The sequence below is a fragment of the Microcebus murinus genome, chromosome 4 (assembly GCF_040939455.1).
Source record: "Microcebus murinus isolate Inina chromosome 4, M.murinus_Inina_mat1.0, whole genome shotgun sequence".
Classification (NCBI taxonomy): Eukaryota; Metazoa; Chordata; class Mammalia; order Primates; family Cheirogaleidae; genus Microcebus; species Microcebus murinus.
Window position 1 is genome coordinate 46,406,439 of NC_134107.1, and position 9,189 is coordinate 46,415,627.

Genomic DNA, 9,189 nt, shown 5'->3' on the forward strand with positions numbered 1-9,189 from the left:
GTCTGGAGCTCTCCATCTGAGAGTGTCATCTGCCATCTGGTGGCGGCATACCCCACTGACAGGTTTCAGCAGCAATAATCGTAAGTCAAGATTTCAGATAGACAGGGATGGGGGGATCAAGGGTCTGAAGAACTTAGGGAAGCTTTTCCATCGTGTCAAGTCACTATAGTTCCCTCTTGGAGAAGTAAGGCAGGTGGGGAAGAATGTGGACTTTGAAGTCAGACAGAATTGGGTTACAGCAACCTTTGGAAAGGCACATGATATCTCTGAACCTCAGTTTCCTCACTTTGTAATGGAGATAATAGTAATGATAATGCTTCCATCTCCAGATTATCCTGGGGGTCAGATGAGGGAATCGGTGGAAAACAGCTGGACGTGTTTGGAAAACTGTTAAGAGCTACCCAGATGTGAGTTGTTTATTATTTATGTTTGAAACCTGGATCTTTAATTGTGGAATGTAATATCCTCTGTTGGAAGAATTCTAGATATTAGCAAGCAGGTGGAGGAGTTATTTGGTATTTGGGTTTGTCTTGATTTTTTTTTTAAAGGACTAGGGGAGGGAGATTGTACCCTGAGAGTACTTCAACTATGTGTTCACTCCTAAGGACTATTTAGAAGTAAAGGACCAACCAACTCCATCCCCTACTGAAGAAGCAGTAAAAAGCCCAAGAATCCTGGCCATCGGCCATTGTGTTGCCTCTTATCCTTATGTGGCCTTGACTTGGGGGATAGAAGGATTGAGACAAAGAGAGAAGACTGGATGGAAGTCTGCAGGGACAGAGGTGGAAGTGAGGAAGAGAAAGAAGTAGAAGGGGAAAGGGATGACAGAGGGAGGGAAGGAGAGTTAGTGCCAGAGAGGATCAGAGGGAGATGGAAGGAGTACTTGGGGGAACCCAGCTTAAAAGAAGGGTCAAAGAGAGGGAAGAAGGCAAAACGCATGTGTCGGTGCTGTGGCTCTCGCTGGTTCCAGGCCTTTCCAACTGGCAGCACTTTCTGTGAGTCGGCTTTTTTTTTGTGACTGCAACACATCTTTCTTCAGGGACCTTGTGCTTTTGTACATGTGAAGTGTTTGGATCCAATGTGCTTAGTGAAAGAGAAGAGTCAGACATTGCTGGAAAAAGAGACCAGATGTCTTTGAAATCATCTAAATTGTCTCTATTTTTAAAAAAGTTACTCTTTCCACATTGCTGCCAGATCTGAAAGTCCAATTTGCCAGGATAATATATCCGGTGTGGATAAAGATTTCCAAACTTGAAGTGTTTGTCGCTTAGCAACCCGGAGTCGTGAAGGGCTCACTTGGGCTGGCCAGTCAACCTTTCTTGGAGACCAACCTTCTCCGCGGTGGGCGCTGGGCTGAGAATTTGCGTGGGCTCCCGCAGGCGCTGGGTCCCCCCTCTGCTGGGCACCCTCTGCCCCTCCCCTTCCAGATTTCTTCCCAGGTACTTGAGGCTAATAAATCGAAATAGAGAAAGAAAGGGAAGCAGGAGGAGAAGCAGAGAGAAAGGGAGTAGCCTAAAGAAAGAAGCCCCAGGGACAGAAAGAATTGAAAGAAAAAAAAAATGTGCCTATGACTTAATCTTTGGCCTTCAGTGCAGATCCAGATAACTAATTCTCGAGTGGTTTGGAACATGGGTACTTTTGTTCTTTCAAAAGGCTATTTTTAATATTAAATTTTTTACTGCGCACATGATCATTAGTGCTGTTTTCCCTGCTGTTCTTAGGAAGAATGCTTTTAGTCCACCCACGGTGGGATGAGCATTCCTCTCTTTATTGATCCGGAACACAATTGAAAGCTTGAAGTCTCAAGTTTCAGTAGGGACTTATCCATCTGCTCATCTGTGTTCTGCGGGGGACTGGGAAAAGGAGGAGTGGGCACTATAGTGGTCTCCTAATATTTGCACCCCCTTCTGTTTGTCATCACTCTGATTTCTCGTGCAGTTTCCATCCTCCTGCCTCTACACAGTTCTTGCACTGGCAAAAAGGTGATTCTACACCTAGGGCTTGTGGTTCAGACTAGCGAGTGTGGACAATCCCATCCTCCCGCCATAGTTATTGGTTCAGGGATGGGTCCATGACCCAATTCTGGCTATTGAGCTACAACAAGAGAAATTTTCTGGGGTTGCTTCTTTCGGAGAGCTCTTTCTCGCTCATCTGGAGAAGTATCTGGTTATGGTCTTCTTTTGTTCTCCCTAGATGCTTGCTGACACTTTGGAACTATGAGAAGGAGACAGCCTTAGTGTGAAGCTGAATATTATCATACGTGGGAAAAGAGAGAAGAAAGAAATGGAGGAATGAACAAATTCTAGATGTCCTGGTTAAGCTACTGATCAAACTACTCCTGAAGTTCAGCTTTTTCTTGGATCTCCACTTGTATAAAACAATAATTTTCCTTCATTGTTTAAGCCAGATTGAATTGGGTTTTCCATTACTTAGAATCAAACTTTTCTTATTGATGCAGTAACATTTATAGAGCACCCTCTATGTCTGGTACTCTATAAAATGCTTTTATGTGCATTATTCTCACCTAATTGTCATGGTAAGCTGGCAGGGAAGGCATAACCTCCTCTCGTTTCAGATGAAGAAAACTCCAGTTCAGAAAGGACCGACACTGACTTGGTTTGTGGCAGAGCTGGGTTTTTTTAATCCAGGGCATCCAACTCCAGATCCCAGGCTGGTACCCATATGCAGACTCTCAGCTGACAGCACAGGCGATCTGCTCTGAGCAGAGCCGAGAGGGAGAACTGCAGGCTACGGGCAAATCTGTGCTCTCAGCTGACAAGCTTGATGAAGGCCAAGGTGAGAGTGCTATGTAGACTCTGCAGTGGGTTCAGATGAACCGGCTTGTTCAGGGTCCTCATGTATCAGAGTGTCCTCTCACACTACATGGTCCCTCTATGGTCAGGCCACAGCTTGCTTTAAAGAGCTAGCACCCTGGACCCCATGAGACATAACAGCTTAACAACAGCTTATTATCCCTGAAGACATTTGCAAATGCTTGTGAAATTTATTTTATTTAACTCATGCTTCCTGATTTAATGTCTTCCCTTCAATCTCCCCCTTCCAAGTTAAGACAAATCAGCTAATGTCTGGCATGACAAAGCCATTGGGACTTAATGGTACTAGTTAATGTTCTCTGAGTATTTACTCTGTGCTAGGCACTCTTCTAAGTGCCTTTTGTATGTAAAAGCTCATAAATTATGAGGAAATGTATTGTCACCCTCCTATTGCAAATGTGGACACTGAGGCTCCGAGAGGTAAAATAGCTTGTCCAAGGTCACACAGCTAGATCTTACATTCCTAACTATGATGTTATATTGGCTTTTCGTGTGGACAGACTGAACAAAATCTTCTGCCACGGTCCTTGGCAAACAGAATACAATAGATCTAAGATAGATGAATATCACTCATTATGGAAATGAACTCAGTGTGGCTATAAAATTATGAGACTGATTTTTTTTTTAACACAGCACAGCTTGTTGTGCATATGACTGCCATACTTTTTAAAGTTATCCTCTATCTCATACCCTCACTTCTGGAACTAAAAAACAGAAAAGACTATATTAAAATCATTGAAAAAGAAAAATAATGAGATGAAATTAGTATTGCCAGACACTAAATATACTACAGAGCAGTAATAAATAAAACAGTGTGATTCCATTATTGAAAATAAACAAATAGATCAATGGAAAGTAACGGAAAACTCCTCAATGTTATTAGTTAGTATATGATAGAAGTAATATTTTATATATGGAGGGTTTAGCAAAAGATGGTGCCTGAAACATATTAATTTGGATTCTTTCCTCCTACTATATCCCATATTAAATTCTGGATAGGTTAAAAAGTAAAATATAAAAACTGCAGTCACAAAAAATATCTAAAAGAAAATTTATGATCATCATTAGGGAAGTTTTCTTAAATGTTGCATCAACAGCAGATACCATAAAAATTTATAGATTTTACTATATAAAAATTAAATATGTCTGTATGGCAAGTATTCCATGGAATATATAAAAAACAAAGGGTTCATGGGCTTACTATACAAAGAACTCTTATAAATCAGTAAAATAAAAAATAAACATAGCAATATTAAAAAAACTCAAAATGCCAGGCCACCTTAATACGCTGTTAATGAAAGTATAAATTTGCACATGATGAAATATGATGTGACAAAATACATCTAAGATCTTAAACATTTGACCCAGCAATTCTCTCTTCCAGGAATTTATCCTAAGAGAATGATTGGACAAAAATGAAAAGGCATTTTTGCAAAGGATAATGATCACAATGTTATTTACAATAATTTTAAAAAATTGAAATTAAGCTAAATGTGTGAAGAAATAATATGTTAAATAAATAATGGTATCTATCCATTCAAAGCATGTAGCAGTGATCACTAAGGATGATATAGACATATATTTGCTGACATCAAAAATGTATTCTTGATATGTTGTTAAGTGAAAAAAGGAAGTTACAATTATGGGCTAGGCATGGGGGCTCATACCTGTAATCCTAGCATTTTGGGAGGCAGAGGTGGGAGGATTGCTTGAGGCCAGGAGTTGGAGACCAACCTGGGCAACATAGCAAGACATCATCTCTACAAAACATATATGAAAAAAATTAGCGGGGCATGGTGGTGTGCACCTGTAGTTTCAGCTACTCAGGAGGTGGAAGGATTGAGGCTGCAGTGAGGTATGATCATACCATTGTACCCTAGCCTGGCCAACATAGCAAGACCCCCATCTCTACAAAAAAAGAAATAGTTACAAATATGTATAAAAATATGGTCATTTTTGTATGTGATCTCTTCTTCTATCTATGGATAAAAATGCCTGGCAAGCTATCCTCCTAAAAAATAAACATACATATATGTGTGTGTGTATGTATATATATGTATGTATAATTCTCTGTTTTCTATTCTTTTTCTAAAATAAATATATGTTTCTATGTAATGAACTTAAATATATTAGCAAGTTATTTTGTATGTATTGAATATTATGTAATAAAAACAAACAAAAAGCTCCCTAAAGATGTGCCTGTAAATAACAAGACTATTATTTTTCCTTTTTCTGACCGGAGTGACTAATTAATTGGCCCATTAGTTTGCAGGGACGAGTGTAGCCTTTGGAACCCCACTGACCTGGGCTGAAATCTCAATTATTCTGATATACCAGCTGTAAGATTATAGGCACACCTATTAATTTCCCTGAGACTCTGTTCTCAACTGCAAAATAAGAAAGTATTTACCTTAGATAGTTATTAAGTGGAATAGGTAAAATAATAAACCCTTAGTAAGTGACTGGCCTATAGAAGAGTCCTAAAATTGCAATAAATATTATCCTTCTTTAGTACACGGCTCAAATGCATATCTGGATTTTTTACCAACTACCCCCTAGACAGTGGATTCTTTATGATTCTTTACTGACAGAGTTTTCTCATAACTTTTTATGTGCACCTGTTATTGCCCACTCTGTTTTTACATACTAGATGTGAGCTCCTAGAGGCCATGGATCAAACTTGCCCATATCTGTGTCCTAAGTACCTAACTCAGTGCTTGGCCCATAGAAGGGGTATACCACATATTTGTTGAATGAATAAAAGAATGCGTAATTAGCAATTATGATCAATGATAACAATGTTGAAATAAGTAAACATTTGCCTAAGGGAATAATTTTGGAGGTGTACACTCACTGGATCTATATATTATGGTGTCTTTTTTTTTTTAACTACCTGAATATGATTTTGGAATCTCATTTCATAAAAAAGATAGTGTGTTCTAACAGCAGCAATGGCAAACACTTATTGAGTACTTAGTGTAGTTTTATTTAATCCTCTCAAAAGACAAATGAGGAGGAAACAAATGATTGGATTGTAAAAGTCACTTGCCTCCAGTATCAAGAAGAGGCAGAACAAGTATTTGAACCCAGGTCTTTTAAATAATTGGGGAGCTCTTAACTATGACCTTCCTAACCAGGATCTCCTTGAGAAGAATGATGGAAGCTCTGTAACAGCTGGACCAATGTGCTCAGCAGTCTGAAGAAGCCTACAGTAGAGCAGTGTGAAGAAGAGGAAGGGTTATAAGATGGGAGGAAAGAAGAATGGAATGAAGGAGGGAAATAACAGGGAGAAACAAGAGGGGGCGCTAGACAGAGCGGGGGTGGAAAAAAACCTCCAAGACACCTTAGTCTGCCATGTTGGGAGGCAGCACTTCGCCATTTGGGCAAGGTGGTGGAGCAGGTGACGTTGCGGCATCATCAGGGCAGGGGTGAGGAATAGATGTTCTTATGTTCTACCTGGAACACGTGGTGGAACCCAGAATGATATCTAATTTGTGAATTAATTTAATTGTAACAATTTTGAATGTCTGCAAATGAGATTTTGTTTGGTTTTACAGTTTAAAAAGATCAACCTTTATTGGAATAAAAACATTGATTCATTGTATTGAATTCAATCAAATCGACTTCCAGGAAAATCTTGGCAGTAGGAAGAGGTCTTTTACTACCCTCCCCACAAGCCCTAACCTCCCCCCAGCCCTCACCCCCAAGCTTTCTTGGTGTTCTATTTCTGCTAATCCTTGCTAAGAAGTAACTGGTGAGCAAGAGGTTAGCTGATGGGGTCTCAAGGTGTGACCTTTCCCAGGAGTATTTGCATGTTAATCGAGGATACTGGGAACCAGGAACAGCCTCCAGGTCTCAAATGAAAGAAGTCCTGAAGGTGGAGGAGAGGGGTGGGCATGGCCCCCAGAGGCCCTGCTGTGTAGGCCACGTTGATTCTGCCTGTGTGGATGGCCGCTGGTCTGGGCTTCTCTCCAGCTGCTTTCACAAAGAAGTGGTTTGGAGAAGAACAAAGCAATCGTGTTTGTCCCCGGGCAAGGACTCCATTGCCAGGGCTGTGTGTGCCGTGCCCAGCTCAGAGTCTGGACCCAGTAGGCCTTGCTGTATGGTTATTTGTCAAATGGATGAAGAAAATCTTTCCACTTTCCCCTCTAAGCCTTCCCCCACACTTTTACCTCTTTTGTCCATGGGATCTTTAAGCCTACAAGTCCAGGCCCAAGACCTGAGCAACTTCTTCCTAGTGATAAGAACATCGCCAAGAAGAAATTTCTACCATTTATATTTACAATGATTTTTCCTCCTTATGACCAGAAAACCTCAAAACTTGTGCTGAATTGCATGACCTCACTGACCATGTTTCTTGTTTCTCGTTGAACTGTGGTTAAAGCAATCTCCTTCTTAGCTACAGCCAAAATGCAGAAAATGAAATTCCTTCGTGGGCATGTTCTCAGGCACACACATCTCAGGATCCTCAGGAAGAGAAGGGAGCAGAGGACAGGGTGGGAGTGATAAGGACAAGACTACTTTTCTGTTTGGCTGAATTCATCAAAAATGTCCAAACCCCATGCCGAACATTCATCACTAATTAAATCCTAGCACCATAATTCAGAGAAAACAATTACAGCATTTAGAATTTTTAAAGGAACTATTATTGCTGCCTTGGCCCTTTTAAAAATTATGCTCCCCAAAGGACAAAATGTGATCCATTAATATGTATGTATTATTACTTTTTTTGTAACGGGAAGACTGCTGATGCCTGTGAATATGGAAGCATTTATCGGTTGCCGACAGCCGCTTAGTTGACTTGCAGTTTTAAGTGCAGTATTTTCTAGAATCTAAAAGGCTATAACATTAATTACCTTTTTGCCTTCAGCTGGTGGCCTGCTAGTTTCGGTCCCGAGTTCTCTTTTCTTTCCTGGCCACACTGGTAACTGGTTAGCAAGTAAAGGGATTGGTCAGATTCAGTAGGAGTCAAAACCATTACTGGGAGAGATCATACAATAATTTATTTAATTTAGGGCAATTTTTCCCATTTACGTTTGGTGCCCAGAAATGAATCCTTGATTTGCATTTTCAGTTGAGGCCCCCTTGTGTGCTGGGTCCTGTGCTAGTCTCTGAGTGCAAGGCAGTCTGAATTTCTAAGTCAAATCTGTGATTTTTTTTCCACTTTGGGTGTCCCCAGCCAAACTGAGATCTGTTTTTCTCCTCTTCTGTTTCATCCTTCTGATGCACAAGCTGCTTTGTCTTGATAATTTAACAGAGTAATTGAGAGGTGAGTTATCTGAGTCTGGCACGGAGGACCGCAATTGGCCTTAATACACTAAGATGTATTGTGTGCCTGAACTGTGTGTGCATGTATGTGCGTGTACGTGTGTGCTTGTGTATGCTCCGGTGCAGGCATGCACGTAGGTATGTATGTGTATATACATATATAAAAGCACAGCTCAGAAATTTCCATCCTGCTCTCTGATCAGTCTATTGTCACATGCATTTGGCATTCATTATCCATGAGCCTCCGGCGCCTCTGGTCCTGTGCCCTGGCTAACAGTGATTTGGTTTATAGAGATCATATGGCAAGGAAACAGACCTTGAAAGACAGAGCTCTGAGAAGCACATTTGATGAATTTCCTATGATTTGAGTCTGGGTTTATTCTTCCCTGTGGCGGGGCAGACACCCCAGAGCACACGCAGCCGGCCAGGCTGAGGAGTGGAAGCTATGACAATAAGCACACTGTTTTTTTTCTTCACACGTCTCGGGTTGCATTTCCTATCTGGGAAAAAAAGAAAAGGGAGCCTTGTAAAGGATCCAGAATCTGGGCAGGAAACCACACAGAGTGAAGGTTGCCATTGTCATTAGCAATTAATGTAACCACCAGGGCTGGGAGGAGAAAGCCCTGCCAAGGCAGTGGGTGAGGGGAGGGGGGCACAGGCTGCCGACAAGGGGGTGGGGGCTGCTCACCCCATCTCACTGGCCACGCTTGGTTGGGCCACGGTTGCCTCCGTAGGCACTCCTGAGAGAGACCACAGTACTAACATTTTTTTGTTTTAAAACAAGGTGCCCAGGACTTGATAAGTTATAAAATATTTCTGCCACCCATTTTCACTTTCTGTGACTCCATGTCCAATTCCTTAGTCCCCTTGGTGAGTGATTTTTTTTTCTAAGTGAGTCTGCTGAGATTCCTTTATTTAACAGTACTGTATTTATTGAGGGCCTTTCATGTGCCAAGTCCGTGGGGTGCTGGGCACAGTGCTAACGCTGATCTGTAACATATGCTGAGCGCATGTGTACCAGGCACGGTCTATGTGCTTTCCATTCATTACCTCCTGTAGGCATCAGTACCCCTCCACTCTATGAGTG